Here is a 17,056-nt window from a genome sequence, read left to right as displayed (position 1 = left end):
CAAAGTCAATATTTGCCTAGAAAATTAACTTTATCCCCCAAAACACATTTCAACATCATTGCAGCCCTGCCTTAAAAGGACCAGCTAACATCGTTTCAGTGATTGCTCCATTAACACAGGTGTGGGTGTTGATGAGGACAGGACTGGAGATCAATCTTTCATGATTAAGTAAGAATGACACCGCTGGACACTTTAAAAGGAGGCTGGTGCTTGGCATCATTGTTTCTCTTCTGTTAACCATGGTTATATCTAAAGAAACACGTGCAGTCATCATTGCACTGCACAAAAATGGCCTAACAGGGAAGAGTATCGCAGCTAGAAAGATTGCACCTCAGTCAACAATCTATCGCATCATCAAGAACTTCAAGGAGAGAGGTTCCCTTGTTGCCAAAAAGGCTCCAGGGCGCCCAAGAAAGACCAGCAAGCGGAAGGACCGTCTCTTAAAAGTGTTTCAGCTGCGGGATCGGGCTACCAGCAGTGCAGAGCTTGCTCAGGAATGGCAGCAGGCAGGTGTGAGTGCATCTGCACGCAGTGTGAGGCGGAGACTCTTGGAGCAAGGCCTGGTCTCAAGGAGGGCAGCAAAGAAGCCACTTCTCTCCAGGAAAAACATCATGGACAGACTGATATTCTGCAAGAGGTACAGGGAGTGGACTGCTGAGGACTGGGGTAAAGTCATTTTCTCTGATGAATCCCCTTTTCGATTGTTTGGGACATCTGGAAAACGGCTTATTCGGAGAAGACCAGGTGAGCGCTACCACCAGTCTTGTCTCATGCCAACTGTCAAGCATCCTGAAACCAATCATGTGTGGGGTTGCTTCTCAGCCAAGGGAATGGGCTCTCTCTCAGTCTTACCTAAAAACACAGCCATGAAAAAAGAATGGTACCAGAATGTCCTCCAAGAGCAACTTCTCCCAACCGTCCAAGAGCAGTTTGGCGATCAACAATGCCTTTTTCAACATGATGGAGCACCTTGCCATAAAGCAAAGGTGATAACTAAATGGCTCAGGGAACAAAACATAGAGATTTTGGGACCATGGCCTGGAAACTCCCCAGATCTTAATCCCATTGAGAACTTGTGGTTAATCATCAAGAGACGGGTGGACAAACAAAAACCTTCAAATTCAGACAAAACAAAAGCATTGATTTTGCAAGAATGGACTGCTATCAGTCAGGATTTGATCCAGAAGTTGATTGAGAGCATGCCAGGGAGAATTGCTGAGGTCCTGAAGAAGAAGGGTCAACAATGCAAATATTGACTTGCTGCATTAACTCATTCTGTCAATATAACCTTTTGCTACTCATAATATGATTGTAATTATATTTCTGTATGTGATAAAAACATCTGACACACATAAAAACCAGAGGCCAGCAGATCATGTGAAAATATAATATTTGTGTCATTCTCAAAACTTTTGGCCATGACTGTACTTTTGAGGTACAGTGGAAAGCTCAGAAGGGAAGGAGCACCATTGTGGAGTTCAGATTTTGCTGGAATGGTTTGCTGGAAACCTCTTAGACCATGCTCTCAGCTGAAGAAAAGCATCTCCACAGCATGATGTTAACACCACAATGTTTGACTGTGGGGATTGTGTTTACAGGGGGATGTGTTGTGTTATTTTTCTGCCACACATAGCGTTTCGCATTTAGCCCCAAATTTTTACTTTGTTGCCATCTGAATAGAACAACTTCTTAGACGTGCTAGCTGTGCCACCTACATGGCATGTAGATACAAGTGCTTTTGGCCAGATGAGACCAAATTAGAAATATTTGGGTTAAAAGTAAAACGCTATGTGTGGTGGAAAACGTGTTCAATGTGGCTTTCAATCTCTGACAGTGGCATTTACTGAGTGCTGGCAGGGGGTGCATCATACTATATGCCCATCGACACTTCTGTGACGCAATCGCCAGGTGCCGATGGGCTCCAACGACAAACGGAGATCTACTGAAGATTCATGCCTGTCATGACGATTCTCCTGTGAGAGCCAGCCTGTAGATGGCGTTTATTAGAGATTTTCTCTTTATACAGCAGTACTGTTATATATAGTACAAGCAACCAGATGATAACAGGTTCAAATCCCCTAATAAATACACTAGAAAGTGAAAAAAAGTTTTAACAAATGCGAAAAAAATTAAAAAGAATAAAAGTGTAAATCACCCACCTTATCGCGCATTAACCCCTTCAAGACTTATGATGTATATTTACATCAAAGGTTGTGTCCCTGCATCTTTCCCCGTACTTGATGGTTAAGCACCTGTTCACACTTAATTTATGTTTTGGATGTGACGCTCAGTTTTTTTAAAATAGATGTACTTTTTAATGACATAAAAATGCCAAGTTATGTCATGTAAAAAGTATCATATTAAGAAGAATAATTTCAGAGTCTTTTCCACCCTTAACCACTTCCTGATATGACTTTTTTTTTTTTCATTTTTTGAATTCTCGCTTTTTCCTCTCTCTTCAAAGAGCAATAACTTTTTTTTATACTTTTTTTTTTATAGTCAACAACTCATATGCACTCAAACAAAAAGGAAGCACTCTGCAGCGCCGTAGCATGCAGACATGAAATATGAAAAATGAATTGCATTACTGCATTAGAAATATTAAAAATTGAGAAAGCTTAACGCATAAATTGGCCAATTTATGTGTACCTGGAAGCCACGTTAAGGCGTTTCTCGTTTTTCAGGACCCTAATGCCAATGCTCGCTTAGACTAAAGTCTTCATCTGTATGGGAACGAGAAATGCCTTAACGTGGCTTCAAGGTACACATAAATTGGCCAATTTATGCGATAAGGTTTCTCAATTTTTCATATTTCTAATGCAGTAATGCAATTCATTTTTCATATTTCATATTTGCATGAAATAGCGCAACAGAGTGCTTCCTTTTTTGTAAAAAGTACATCTAGTTCTGCAAAAAATAAGTCCTCAAATGGCTATTTCGACAAAAAAAATAAAAAAAAGTTAGTGCTCTTTGAAGAGAGAAAGAGGAAAAACGAAAATTCAAAAAATGGAAAAAAAAAGTCATCAGGAAGTGGTTAAGGGTGGAAAAGATTCTGAAATGATTCTTCTTAATATGATACTTTTTACATGACAAAACTTGGCATTTTTATCGGGTGTTTAGATTTTTTATATCTATTGTAGATATAGAAACAGAACCAAACTTGCTACATAGGTAGGGGAACAGGACCGAGCTTACTGCATAGATACAGGAACAGAACTAAGCTTACTATGTAGATAGGGGAACAGAACCGAGCTTACTGCACAGATATTGGAATGAACTAAGCTTACTGCATAAATAAGGGTACAGAAAGGAGCTTATTGCATAGCTAGAAGAACCCGGATGTCAGAAAGAAAAGTCTGTGTCCTGGAAATTGCATATTATCCTCACAGTTTTGCCTCATTCATCAAACAGCATGTCAGTGTTGACAAAAACTGAACTCTACAAAAGTTACACAATGAGGCCTTTTTGCACACCACCTATATACAAAACGTTTGGAAACTTTATTTTCTCAAAAAAAATAGATTCTGTTGTACTGTTAGTGTACTGTCAGGTGATCGTTGTATGCAAACTGCAACAGAGCGGTCATGAGATGAGCAACAGGATTGTGAAAAAAAGCCAAATATTACTGGCACACTACATGTTGTACCAACTCAACACGTTAAAGTCAGTGTGAATTGCTATAAATTTCATGAAAAACCCCTTTATGGTAAATGTTAGTCAATCAGAAGAATAAGAGTACAGGTAGTACAGACATCAATACGTTCCTCCATCTTTACGTCAGGCGTGGGGTTTTTTAGAAGTCAAGTATATGCTGTCATTTACTATAATTTTATACACAAATGTAATCCAAGCATAAACTCAAAGACAAACATGGTATATGCTTGACTAAAGTGAGATCATAAAGTGAGTAGCGCCTAGGTTAGGTGGGCTTACTCTATACGAGGTTAGACGGCGACTGATTAGCTCCTTGTTTATTGGTAGGCAGTCGTTGAGAAGCCTGATTAAACAGGCTGACCACACTTTCAGTGCATAGATTGTTTGGTGCATAGTGTATACAATAGCAACCAAACGCTCAATTGGTTTCAGAGAAGGAAAATAAAGTTAGAAAGGCCCAGCCAATCACCTGACCTGAATCCAACAGAAATTTTATGGAAGGAACATAGGAGCCCACGGGATCTTCAGGATTTGAAAGGGACAAAATCACACCTGATTAGTGATGAGCGAGTATGCTCGGTACTCGAGATTTCTGAGCATGCTCAGGTGGTCTGAGAATTTTGGGCATGCTCGGAGAATTAGTTTCTGTCACCGTAGCTGCATGATTTGCGGCTGCTAGCCAGCCTGAATACATGTGGGGATTGCCTATTTGTTAAGAAATCCCCACATATATTTAGGCTGTCTAGCAGCCGCAAATCATGCAGCAGAGGCGACACAAACTAAATCTCCAAGCATGCCCAAATACTCTGAGCTCACCCGAGCATGCTCAGAAATCTCGAATACCGAGCATACTCGCTCATCACTACACCTGATCAATTCATGTGGTTTCTTCATACAGGAGACGTCTTGAATCTTCTTTCACCAAAGACTTTTGTATTAAGTATTAAATTTCAGTAAGCGTGTTCAATACATTTTCCTGTGTCATCTCACCTTATTATGCATAATATGGCAATAAGTATACTTTTGGCCAAATAAAGCATTCAACCCTGAATTCATTTTTACGTCTTTCTTTCTGGCAGATTTCTGAGGCCCCCCCACAGGAATAACTGTAGAAGTAGCACACAGTACTCCGAAAAGTCAGAATCTGCCCCACTGCTTATATATCAAACTCCATGACTCCTCAGCGCCCTCCCCTGGGGCAACTATGGGGAGTAGAAAGTGAAGGTATGTTACAAGGGTTACGGGACTATCAGAAGAAACGGAGAGACGAATGCTACCAAAATATCGATTACCAAATGGTACACAATTTTAGAATGAAAGTGTTAATTTCACATTTTCACTCACCAGTCTGGCTGATATACATCTGCTATGGCTAATATTTACAGAGCAGTCAACATTTTATGAAAGGTATTAAGAGATTACTGAAGAAAATAACATTTTGCTGATTTATTCACTTCCGCAGGGCGCTACAATCAGCTTATAGCAGTAGTACTTATCCTCCAAAAACATCCATGGAAACACTGCCATCTGGTGACCATGCGGGGCAAACTAGTAAATACCCAAAGAAACACTCTCAGCCATTATTGGGTACAAAGTTACTATGTTTCTGTATCCAAAAATTGTTGTGCCAGTTACACAGATGTCGTCTGACCGAAGAAAACCTAGCTGTCATGCTATCCTTAGTAATGGTCTGAATCTGTGATACTACAACAAGGTATGTGCACAAAGCAAGTTATAGAAGCCGGTGAACCAACATTATTTTTCCCTCAGGAAACCACCGGTGGTATGCTCAGTAAATGCACTCAATACATGGTCGGAGCTCCTTTTGCATCAATTACTGCATCAATGCGGCGTGGCATCGAGGCGATCAGCCTGTGGCACTGCTGAGATATTATGGAAGCCCATATTGCTTTGATAGCAGCCTTCAGCTCATCTGCATTATTGGGTCTGGTGTCTCTCACCTTCCTCTTGACAATACCCCATAGATTCTCTATGGGGTTAAGGTCATGCGAGTTTGCTCACCAATCAAGCACAGTGATACTGTTGTTTGTAAACCAGGTATTGGCACTTTTGGCAGTGTGGACAGGTGCCCAAGTCTTGCTGGAGAATGACATTTCCATCTCCAAAAAGCTTGTCAGCAGAGGGAAGCATGAAGTGCTCTAAAATTTCCTGGTAGATGGCTGCACTGATTTTGGTCTTGATAAAACACAGTGGACCTACACCAGCAGATGACATGGCTCCCCAAACCGTCACTGATTGTGGAAACTTCACACTAGATCTCAAGCACTTTGGATTGTGGCCTCTCCACTCTTCTTCCAGATTCTGGGACCCTGATTTCCAAATTAAATGCAAAATTTACTTTTACCTGAAAACAACACCTTGGACCACTGAGCAACAATCTAGTTCTTTTTCGCCTTGGCCAAGGTAAGACGCTTCTGGCATTGTCTATTGGCCATGAGTGGCTTGACACAAGGAATGCGACACTTGTAGCCCATGACCTGGATACATCTGTATATTGTGGCTGTTGAAGCAATCACGCCAGCAGCTGTCCACTCCTTGTGAATCTCCCCAAAATTTTTGAATGGCCTTTCCTTAACAATCCCTTGCAGGCTGCAGTTATCCTGGTTGCTTGTGCACCTTTTTCTAGCACCCTATTTCCTTCCACTCAACTTTCCATTAATAGGCTTGGATACAGCACTTTGTAAACAGCCAGCTGCTTTAGCAATGACCGTCTATGGCTTACCCTCCTTGTGGAGTGTGTCAGTGACTGCCTTCTGGACATCTGTCAAGTCAGTAGTCTTCCCCATAATTGTGGAGCCTACTGAAACAGACTATGGGCAATTTCACAAGTCCAGATAATTCTGGTACCGGAGCTATCCGTGTCAGTGTGGACAGGTGGTACCTCCGTGTGACACACGTGGCAACCGTGTGCCGCATCAGGACCACATGGATGGCGCCGGGAAGCTCTACAGTAAGCGCTGTTCCCAGCGGCTGGTGCTGACCGCGGCTGTAATTCTTCTCTCCTGCTCTGCCGGCAAGAGAGCAGAATGAAAGAAAACCCAACATGAGGTCCCCCTCATTTTCATAACCAGACGAAACTTACAGCTGGGGACTGCGACCCTCAGCTGTCAGCCAGGTTGGTTGTGAAGAATAGAGGGGTCCCCACGCGGTTTTGTTAATTCTTTAAATAAATAAAAAACTGGGGTGGGGTCCCCCCTATTTTTGACAACCAACCTGACTAAAGCCGGCAGCTGAGGGCTGATATTCTCAGGCTGGTAAGGAGCCATTGATCTTCCCCCCCCAGCCTAAAAACTGCAGCCCAGAAAAGGCGCATCAATTAGATGTGCCTAATCGGGAGCTTTGCCCAGTTCTTTCCACTAGCCCTGTAGCAGTGGCAAGTGGGGTAATAAGGGGTTAATGCCACCTTTCTATTATAAGGTGCCATTAAGCCCGGATTAGTAATGGAGAGGTGTCAATAAGACACCGATTCATTACTAATCCTACAGTAAAGAAAGGGTTAAATAAGCACAATAAGAATAAATTATTTTAGGGAAAGAATACAACACACATTTTTATTATCTTTATTATACTGGTAATACCTTAGCGAAGCGCTCGGTCTTCTGAAAAAAAAAGTTGAAAATAATAGAACAAATCTATACATTACCTGTCCGATGCTCAGTCACATCCCACGGTGTAAATCCATCTCGGGGGTTAATATATTTACAGTGGGGGCGCTGCTAACACAGCCGCTCCTGACTGTAATTGACTGGCGCCTGCTCAGTAACTAGCGGTGACGTCACCGTTCATCACAGAGTGCACTCTGCTCCATTCATTCCTCAGTCAGTTACAGTCGGGAGCAGCTGTGTTAGCAGCGCTCCCACTGTAAATATATTCATCCCCGAGATGGATTTTAGCCATGGGATGTGACTGAGTGCTGGACAGGTAATGTATAGATTTGTTTTATTATTTTCAACTTTTTTTCAGAAGAACGAGGGCTTCACTAAGGAATTACCAGTATAATAAAGATAATAAAAATGTGTGATTTTTTCATTAAAATAATTTATTCTTATTGTTTAACCCTTTCTTTACTGTAGGATTAGTAATGGATCAGTGTCTTGACACCTCCCCATTACTAATCCGGGCTTAATGGCACCTTATAATAGAAAGGGGCCATTAACCCCTTATTTCCCCACTTGCCACCGCTACAGGGCAAGTGGGAAGAACCGGGCAAAGCTCCAGATTAGGCACACCTAATAGATGCACCTTTTCTGGGCAGTTGGGGGCTGATGTTTTTAGGCTGGGGGGCCAAGATCAATGGCCCCTTACCAGCCTGAGAATATCAGCCCTCAGCTTTAGTCAGGTTGGTTGTCAAAAATAGGGGGGACCCCACGCCATTTTTTAAAATTATTTATTTAAATAATTAAAACCAGCGTGGGGACCCCTCTATTCTTCATAACCAACCTGGCTGAAGCTGACAGCTGAGGGTCGCAGCCCCCAGCTGTAAGTTTCGTCTGGTTGGTTATGAAAATGAGGGGGACCCCACGTCGGGTTTTCATTCATTCTGCTCTTCTGCCGACAGAGCAGGAGAGAATTACAGCCATGGTCAGCACTAGCCGCCGGGAACAGCGCTTACAATTGAATGGGTCTATGTGCGTCAGTGTCTCCGGTACATGAGCAAACTGTCCCTACACGTACCGGAGACACTGAGGTGTGAAACCGGCCTAAGGGACATTTTTAAACACTTAGGAAGCCTTTACAGGTGTCTTTGCTAATTATTGTAATTTACTGAGATAATGACCTTTGGGTTTTCATTGGCTGTACGCAATAATCAACATTAACAGAAATAAACACTAGAAATAGATCACTGTTTGTAATGACTATATATGAGTTTCACTTTTCGTATTGAAGACCTACAATGAATTAACTATTTGATGATATTCTAATTTTGAGAGAAGCACCTGTAGATCGCTTTGGAAGGTTGACCCTATTGACAGATGCCCATTAACCCCTTCACGACATGCGCCGTACTAGTACAGCACATGTCGTGTCAACCCCTTTGATGTGGGCACAGCGCTGGAGCCCACATCTTTCCAGGGACAAGTCAGCTGTTTTGAACAGCCAACATGTGCCCGCAATAGCAGTGAGAGAAATCGCGATCCACGTGCGTCTATTAACCCATTAAATGCCGCTGTCAAAAGCTAACAGTGGCATGTAACGCGCGCTTCCGGCCTTTGGGCCGGAATTCCGCCGACCAGTGACGCGATCAAGGGTCATCGGTTCGTTGGCATAACCAGAGGTCTCCTGGAGACCTCTATGGTTGACACTGCAGTCTTGCTGAGAGCGCCACCCAGTGGTTGACACTCTTAGCAAGTAATTCAGCTACATGTAGGCGATCTGGTCATCGCCTATATGTGGCAGAGCAGATCAGGTTATGGCAGCTTCTAGTCTCCCATGGAGACTATTGAAGCATGCCAAAAGTTAAAAAAAAAAAAAATGCTTTAAAAAAAAAAAAAAAATCAAAAATATATAAAAAGATCAAATCTCCCCCCCCTTTCGCCCCATCAAAATAAAACAATAAAAAAGAAAAAAAAAAATCAAACACACATTTGGTATCACTGCGTTCAGAATCGACCGATCTATCAAAATAAAGGATTAATGTGAACACTAAATGGCGTAGCGAGAAAAAAAGTAAAAACTCCAGAATTACGTTTTTTTGGTCACCGCAACATTGCACTAGAGCAGCTAGATGTATCGGAAAATGGTGGGGGGGGGTTTTAACAAACTTGGGATTTTTTTTTTCATCACTTAAATAAAAAAGAACCTAGACATGTTTGGTGTCTATGAACTCGTAATGACCTGGAGAATCATAATGGTAGGTCAGTTTTAGCATTTAGTGAACCTAGTAAAAAAAATTTTAAAAAAACTAAACAAAGTATGCGACTGCACTTTTTTTTTGCAATTTCACTGCATTTGGATTTTTTTTTACCATTTTTGAGTACACGATATGGTAAAACCAATGGTGTCGTTCAAAAGTACAACTCGTCCTGCAAAAAACAAGCACTCACATGGCCATACTGACGAAAAAATAAAAAGTTATGGCTCTGAGGAGTGAAAAACGCAGGCAAAAACGAAAAAGGGCTCATCATGAATGGGTTAATCCTTTCAACCCCTAAGCCTGTTTTCGCCTTCATGACTAGGCCACATTTTACAATTCTGATCAGTGTCATTTATAGCTCTGGAACACTTCAATGGATCCCAGTGGTTCTGAGATTGTTTTCTCATTATATTTTGCACTTCATGATAATGGTAAAATTTGTTCGATATGACTTGCATTTATTTTTGGTTTATTTGTGAAAATAGCAGAAATTTGGAGATAATTTTTAAATTCTTATGCTCTTAAACCAGAGTAATGTCACAGAAAATCGTTCGTAAACGTTCACCACATGTCTACTTTACATCTGCATCATTTACAAACTTTTTTAGTTAGGAAATTAAAAGGGCTTCAGCAAGTTCTCATATTTCACACAAAATTTACAAAACCATGTTTTTTAGGTACCATATCACACCCAAAGTGACACCACCCTAAAAACTGCACCCTTCAAAGTCCTCAAAACCACATTCAAGTAGTTTATTAGCCATTCAGGTGCTTCACAGGAATTTTTGTGAAGTGGAAGGAAAAAGAAAATAAAATTACACTTTTTTTTTTTTTTTTCTTCACAAAAATGTTACTTTAGCCCCAAACTTTTTATTTTCACAAGGTTGACAAGAAAAAATGCCCCATACAGTTTGTGGATTGAAACGCACGACAAGGCTTGGAAGGGAAGGAGCATGATTTGAGACTTTTTGAATGCAAAGTTTATTGGAATCATTAGCGGGCCCCTGATGTGCCCAAACAGTGGGATCCCCCAACAAGTGACCCCATTTTGAAAACTAGACCCCTAATAAAGGAATTTATCTAGACATGTGGTGAGCACCTTGAACCCACAGGTGCTTCACAGGATTTTGCAACGTCGACCTGTGAAAATGGAAAAAATATATATTTCCCACAAACATAAATGGACCCCAAAATTTGCTGTGCAATTTCTCCTGCAGACACTAATACCCCATAGGTTGTCAAAAACTACTTTTGAGGCACAGTGGAAAGCTCAGAAAGGAGTGCCATATTGGAGTTCAGATTTTTCTGGAATGGTTTGTGGGTGCTATTACGTTGGCCGAACCCCCCATAATTGACCTTATATCACAAACTACAACCTCCAATAAATTCAGCTATGGGTGCAGTGGTCACATTGACACCATGGCTGTGTCACAGAATTATATTCCATTGGGCAGTGAAGAAAAAAAATTACATTCTTACCAATATTTTTAGCCACAGATTTTACATTTTCGCAAGGGGAAACGCAAAAAAAAAAAAAAAAAAAAAAAAAAAAAAGGGGGACACCAAAATTTGTACCACAATATCTGCTAAATGTACTCCATATGTGGCTGTACAGTACTGCTTAGGCATACGACTCTAGAGGGACAGAGTGAAGATTTTCCTAGAGTAGTCTGCAGACTCCAACTACAGAGCTCTCAAGTGCTAGAGCAGATCCACCCTATAAATGACCCCATTTTGGAAATTATACCCCTTTGGGAATTTATCTACAGGTGTAGTGACAATTTTTACTCCATGGTTGTTTTCCAGAAACAAGATGGATGTTGCCGAGTGAAAATTGAAAACTGCCATTGTAGTGACCAGTACATGCTTCTGGATTCACGTGCTTGAAAATTAAGCTGGCTTTCATCGCTACAGAAATGCCAAACATCACAACACACAGAAAAAATTACGATCATAAGTCCAAAATTAATATGAAAAATTCATACAAAAATCTTTATTAAATAACACATACAGGTACGGTATAACACCACTTTTGTGCAAACAGCATGATTAATGATGACGTATGAACGTCACACTGAGGCCTCAACATTACTACAACAAATCATCATAAATATAATTATAATTATAATCCCGAGTCAGACACAATAGAAAAAATGCCCAGTCATGTTTAGAGGCTATTATGCCAAAGGATAAGGCTCAACCAATGCATGGGTGAGGATGAGCGCTTACTGAAAAATCGCAAGCAAAAGATAGTAAATAGCAATCATACCTTACAGGCAATGTGACAACAAGGGGCAAGAGGCCACAGTGTTCGGCGTCCAAGCATCTCCCCGACGCACGTTTCGGAGCACAGCTCCTTCTTCAGGGGGCGTGGTTACAGGGAGGCAACGTGCCATATTATAAAGCGCTAAAACCGGAAGTTCAATAAGGTGCTGCAGCTGTCAGTCAACTCCGAGCCGCGCCCCTCATCTAGTGAGCGCCGGAAACATGCGGGCCCACATGACCAGACGTCATCAGGATGAGGGAGTCGCTTGAGGACGGACCACAGCGCATGCACAGAAGTATTAAGCGCCATATTAGAAAGGGGCAAAGATGAGGGCAAATATAGTACCTTAAGTCCTTGATCCAAAAATAAGAAAAACACATGGAGAAACCCAAAATAAACAAATAGAATACACTAAGGATATATAATACACAAAGAAAGAAACATACAATAATACAATAAAGGACCCCACGGTGGCACGGTCAGACGGTGGATAAAACCAAATAGATAACATAGTACATCATCAGGGAACATGGGCAAATAGACAGAATATATCAATACATATCAATTACATAGCAGGACATTAAATATAAGTGCATATAAAGCACATTATTATTGCATCTTTATATAAAAAATACAAAACAACAAAAAATGCAAGATAACTATGCATTGTCCATCAAATCTAAAGCTCAATCCCTGTCCAGATGAATCCACGTAGTTTCCAGTAATTGACATAATAAAATGCCAAAAAAATAATAAATAACCAACAAACAGCAAATAGGTACATAGTATATCCAATGATGTAACGCTGTATGTCAGTCAGGTCTCCACCACTCCTGAATTGAGCCCACGTAGATTTCCAGTAGCTACCATAAAGGAATCGACACTCCATGCCATACATCAAAGACGAAACAACACTCCTAGACCACCTAAATAAAAACGTAGAAAAAAGAGAAATAAAATGAATTAAAAGAAACAAAACTGTTGCCACCGATGAAAAAATGACTCAATAGATGTCGTCTAGATCATAAAAAGGGAGAAAAACTATTATATTCATTCAGACCATGTGGCTGAAGTGTGTTAAGAGTCCAAATCCAGCGAGACTCAAGCTGAGCCAGCCTCCGCGATATACCACCACCCCGCGCTGTGGCCTCGATACAGTCGATGCCCCTTATACGAAGTAAGGAGGCATCACAAGAGTGGCTGAGCCAAAAATGTCGTGGTAAGGTTTTTAGGGTAGAGGTCTCCTTGTGGTCAGCTGCTGCCAGTATGCCCAGGACATGTTCTCTCACACGGATTTTAAACTGACGTGTGGTTAAACCCACGTAAATCAATCCACATGGACAAGTTGCGAAATAAATGACATTCCGAGTGTCACATGTAATAGTTTTCCTAATGTCATAAGTCCTAGATCCACTGGCATTATGAAAGGTATAACATCTTTCTATATTTGGACAAGCCACACAGTGGCCACAAGGAGTGCAACCCGCTCTACGACCCATCCCATTATCAAGAAACGTAGATTTTGGAATGCCCACATGATGGCTTATAATAGTTAGAAGCCATCATGTGGGCATTCCAAAATCTACATTTCTTGATAATGGGATGGGTCGTAGAGCGGGTTGCACTCCTTGTGGCCACTGTGTGGCTTGTCCAAATATAGAAAGATGTTATACCTTTCATAATGCCAGTGGATCTAGGACTTATGACATTAGGAAAACTATTACATGTGACACTCGGAATGTCATTTATTTCGCAACTTGTCCAAATGGATTGATTTACGTGGGTTTAACCACACGTCAGTTTAAAATCCGTGTGAGAGAACATGTCCTGGGCATACTGGCAGCAGCTGACCACAAGGAGACCTCTACCCTAAAAACCTTACCACGACATTTTTGGCTCAGCCACTCTTGTGATGCCTCCTTACTTCGTATAAGGGGCATCGACTGTATCGAGGCCACAGCGCGGGGTGGTGGTATATCGCGGAGGCTGACTCAGCTTGAGTCTCGCTGGATTTGGACTCTTAACACACTTCAGCCACATGGTCTGAATGAGTATAATAGTTTTTCTCCCTTTTTATGATCTAGACGACATCTATTGAGTCATTTTTTCATCGGTGGCAAGTTTTGTTTCTTTTAATTCATTTTATTTCTCTTTTTTCTACGTTTTTATTTAGGTGGTCTAGGAGTGTTGTTTCGTCTTTGATGTATGGCATGGAGTGTCGATTCCTTTATGGTAGCTACTGGAAATCTACGTGGGCTCAATTCAGGAGTGGTGGAGACCTGACTGACATACAGCGTTACATCATTGGATATACTATGTACCTATTTGCTGCTTGTTGGTTATTTATTATTTTTTTGGCATTTTATTATGTCAATTACTGGAAACTACGTGGATTCATCTGGACAGGGATTGAGCTTTAGATTTGATGGACAATGCATAGTTATCTTGCATTTTTTGTTGTTTTGTATTTTTTATATAAAGATGCAATAATAATGTGCTTTATATGCACTTATATTATATTTAATGTCCTGCTATGTAATTGATATGTATTGATATATTCTGTCTATTTGCCCATATTCCCTGATGATGTACTATGTTATCTATTTGGTTTTATCCACCGTCTGACCGTGCCACCGTGGGGTCCTTTATTGTATTATTGTATGTTTCTTTCTTTGTGTATTATATATCCTTAGTGTATTCTATTTGTTTATTTTGGGTTTCTCCATGTGTTTTTCTTATTTTTGGATCAAGGTACTATATCTGCCCTCATCTTTGCCCCTTTCTAATATGGCGCTTAATACTTCTGTGCATGCGCTGTGGTCCGTCCTCAAGCGACTCCCTCATCCTGATGACGTCTGGTCATGTGGGCCCGCATGTTTCCGGCGCTCACTAGATGAGGGGCGCGGCTCGGAGTTGACTGACAGCTGCAGCACCTTATTGAACTTCCGGTTTTAGCGCTTTATAATATGGCACGTTGCCTCCCTGTAACCACGCCCCCTGAAGAAGGAGCTGTGCTCCGAAACGTGCGTCGGGGAGATGCTTGGACGCCGAACACTGTGGCCTCTTGCCCCTTGTTGTCACATTGCCTGTAAGGTATGATCGCTATTTACTATCTTTTGCTTGCGATTTTTCAGTAAGCGCTCATCCTCACCCATGCATTGGTTGAGCCTTATCCTTTGGCATAATAGCCTCTAAACATGACTGGGCATTTTTTCTATTGTGTCTGACTCAGGGGATTATAATTATAATTATGATGATTTGTTGTAGTAATGTTGAGGCCTCAGTGTGACGTTCATACGTCGTCATTAATCATGCTGTTTGCACAAAAGTGGTGTTATACCGTACCTGTATGTGTTATTTAATAAAGATTTTTGTATGAATTTTTCATATTAATTTTGGACTTATGATCGTACTTTTTTCTGTGTGTTGTGCGGTTTTATACTGCGATCTGTCCACATTTTAGTCCCATGATAGCTGTACCTTATTCATTGCTTCTCTTATATAATGTTTCTGGTACTTATGTTGAATTGCTTTCTTAGAAATGCCAAACATGTGGACGCCAAATGTGGTTTAGGCAGACTGGGGCTCAGAACAGAGAGATATTTAGATTTTGGAGCACAGAATTTGCTTTCTTTTGTGGTGCGAAGAGCCATTTTTGCTTTTCAAGAGCCTTTATACTACCAATAACGTGGAAGCCCCCAATATTACCATTAAGAGATAACGGACCTTGGTAAGGACTTGCTTTTTTTGTAGATTGATTTTAAGCTTTTGTTGGTAGCATTCTACACATTTTGGATCACATTTATCTCAGAGTTATGTGAAGAATCCCCCCCTCCACCAGAGGGATCCGTTCACTATGAGGCAGCAGAGTAACTCTGAACTAGATCTGGCCTCTGTTCAAAAGCGTGTCCCACGGCACTTTTATACAGGCCTAAAAAGAGAGACACCACCAGATCACAAGTCAGACTGTGTCCACAGTATCTCCATCTGCCTCATTACAGAGAATCTTCCGCCTGGGGTTTTGTCTGAATAACGTATTTCAGAGAATTAAACGGAAGCCCCAGTGTAAGCGCTCAGCTTAGGATAAATGTGAGCTGAGCCTTGCTGTGATTTTTGTGGTGGCAGAATGAACAAATCAACAGCCTGTGAAGAATTGATTCTATTTATTTTTTACACTGTTCCTCGTACAGTATAAGTGATTAGACGACTTTATTCTTCAGGTCGGTGAAATTACAGCAATACCAGATTTATATTTTTTATGTCAGGCTGCTATCACACACTAAAGAACACTTTTTATTGCAACAGCATCCCCATATTTTGAGAGCTACATTTTTTCAATATTTTCGCTGAGAGTCATGTAACTGCTTGTTTTTACCACGTATGGTAAAATTGATATGGCACCTTTACTCTTCGGGTCAGTACGATTACAGCGATACCACATTTATAATGTTTTGTCGCTTTTAAACAATTTTATAAAAAAAATTTTTACGTTACCATATTCTGAGAGCTAAAACTTTATTTTTCCGCTGTATGGCGGCTTATTTTTGCGGGACAAAATTATGTTTTCAGCGATACTATATTTACTTTCGTCTTTTTGATCGCGCTTTAGTCCACTTTTTGTTTGGCAGCATGATAAAAAAAAGAATTGTTTTTGGCCTTTTTAATGATATTCAATGAAGGGGTTAACTAGTGGGACAGTTAAGGGGAAGGTCATTCTGGAAGCGGCAATACCAAATGTGTACTTTTTAGTTTACAATACAAATTTATGGGTACAATATACATTTTATTTTTTTAATATTTTATTTTTACTCAGTTATTTTTCACTTTCAGCAGTCTGATCATTGTCACTTCTGCTCTCACATAAGCTTCTTAGACTATGCTCTCAGCATGGTCTAAGCAGCTTGCTAGAGCCTGGTGACTCGGATAGTCATGATGACCTCTGGTCACCATGGCAACGATTGGACCACTGTGATGACGTCACATTTCCGCCCATTGGAGAGCAGAGGGAGCTCCCTCCCAGCCTTCTGAATGCTGCAATCAATCTAGACTCAACGTTTAGGGGGTTAAACTGAGACCCGGGTGTCAGTTTTTATATTTGCTGCGATTGTGAACGCACAGCTCCTGTGCGCGCAAAATTACCATGACGTACCAGTGTGTCCAAAGTCAGGAAGTCACTCCCAACCAGGATGAACTGGGTACGTCCAAGATCCTGAAAGGGCTAAAGAGGTTTCCCAGGCTCAGGCTATCAATGACCTATTTCT

The sequence above is a fragment of the Dendrobates tinctorius genome, unplaced genomic scaffold (assembly GCF_039654945.1).
Source record: "Dendrobates tinctorius isolate UK_male_01 unplaced genomic scaffold, ASM3965494v1 ptg000008l, whole genome shotgun sequence".
Taxonomy (NCBI): domain Eukaryota; kingdom Metazoa; phylum Chordata; class Amphibia; order Anura; family Dendrobatidae; genus Dendrobates; species Dendrobates tinctorius.
The sequence above is the reverse complement of the archived record's forward strand: the minus strand, read 5'-3'. Positions refer to the sequence as shown.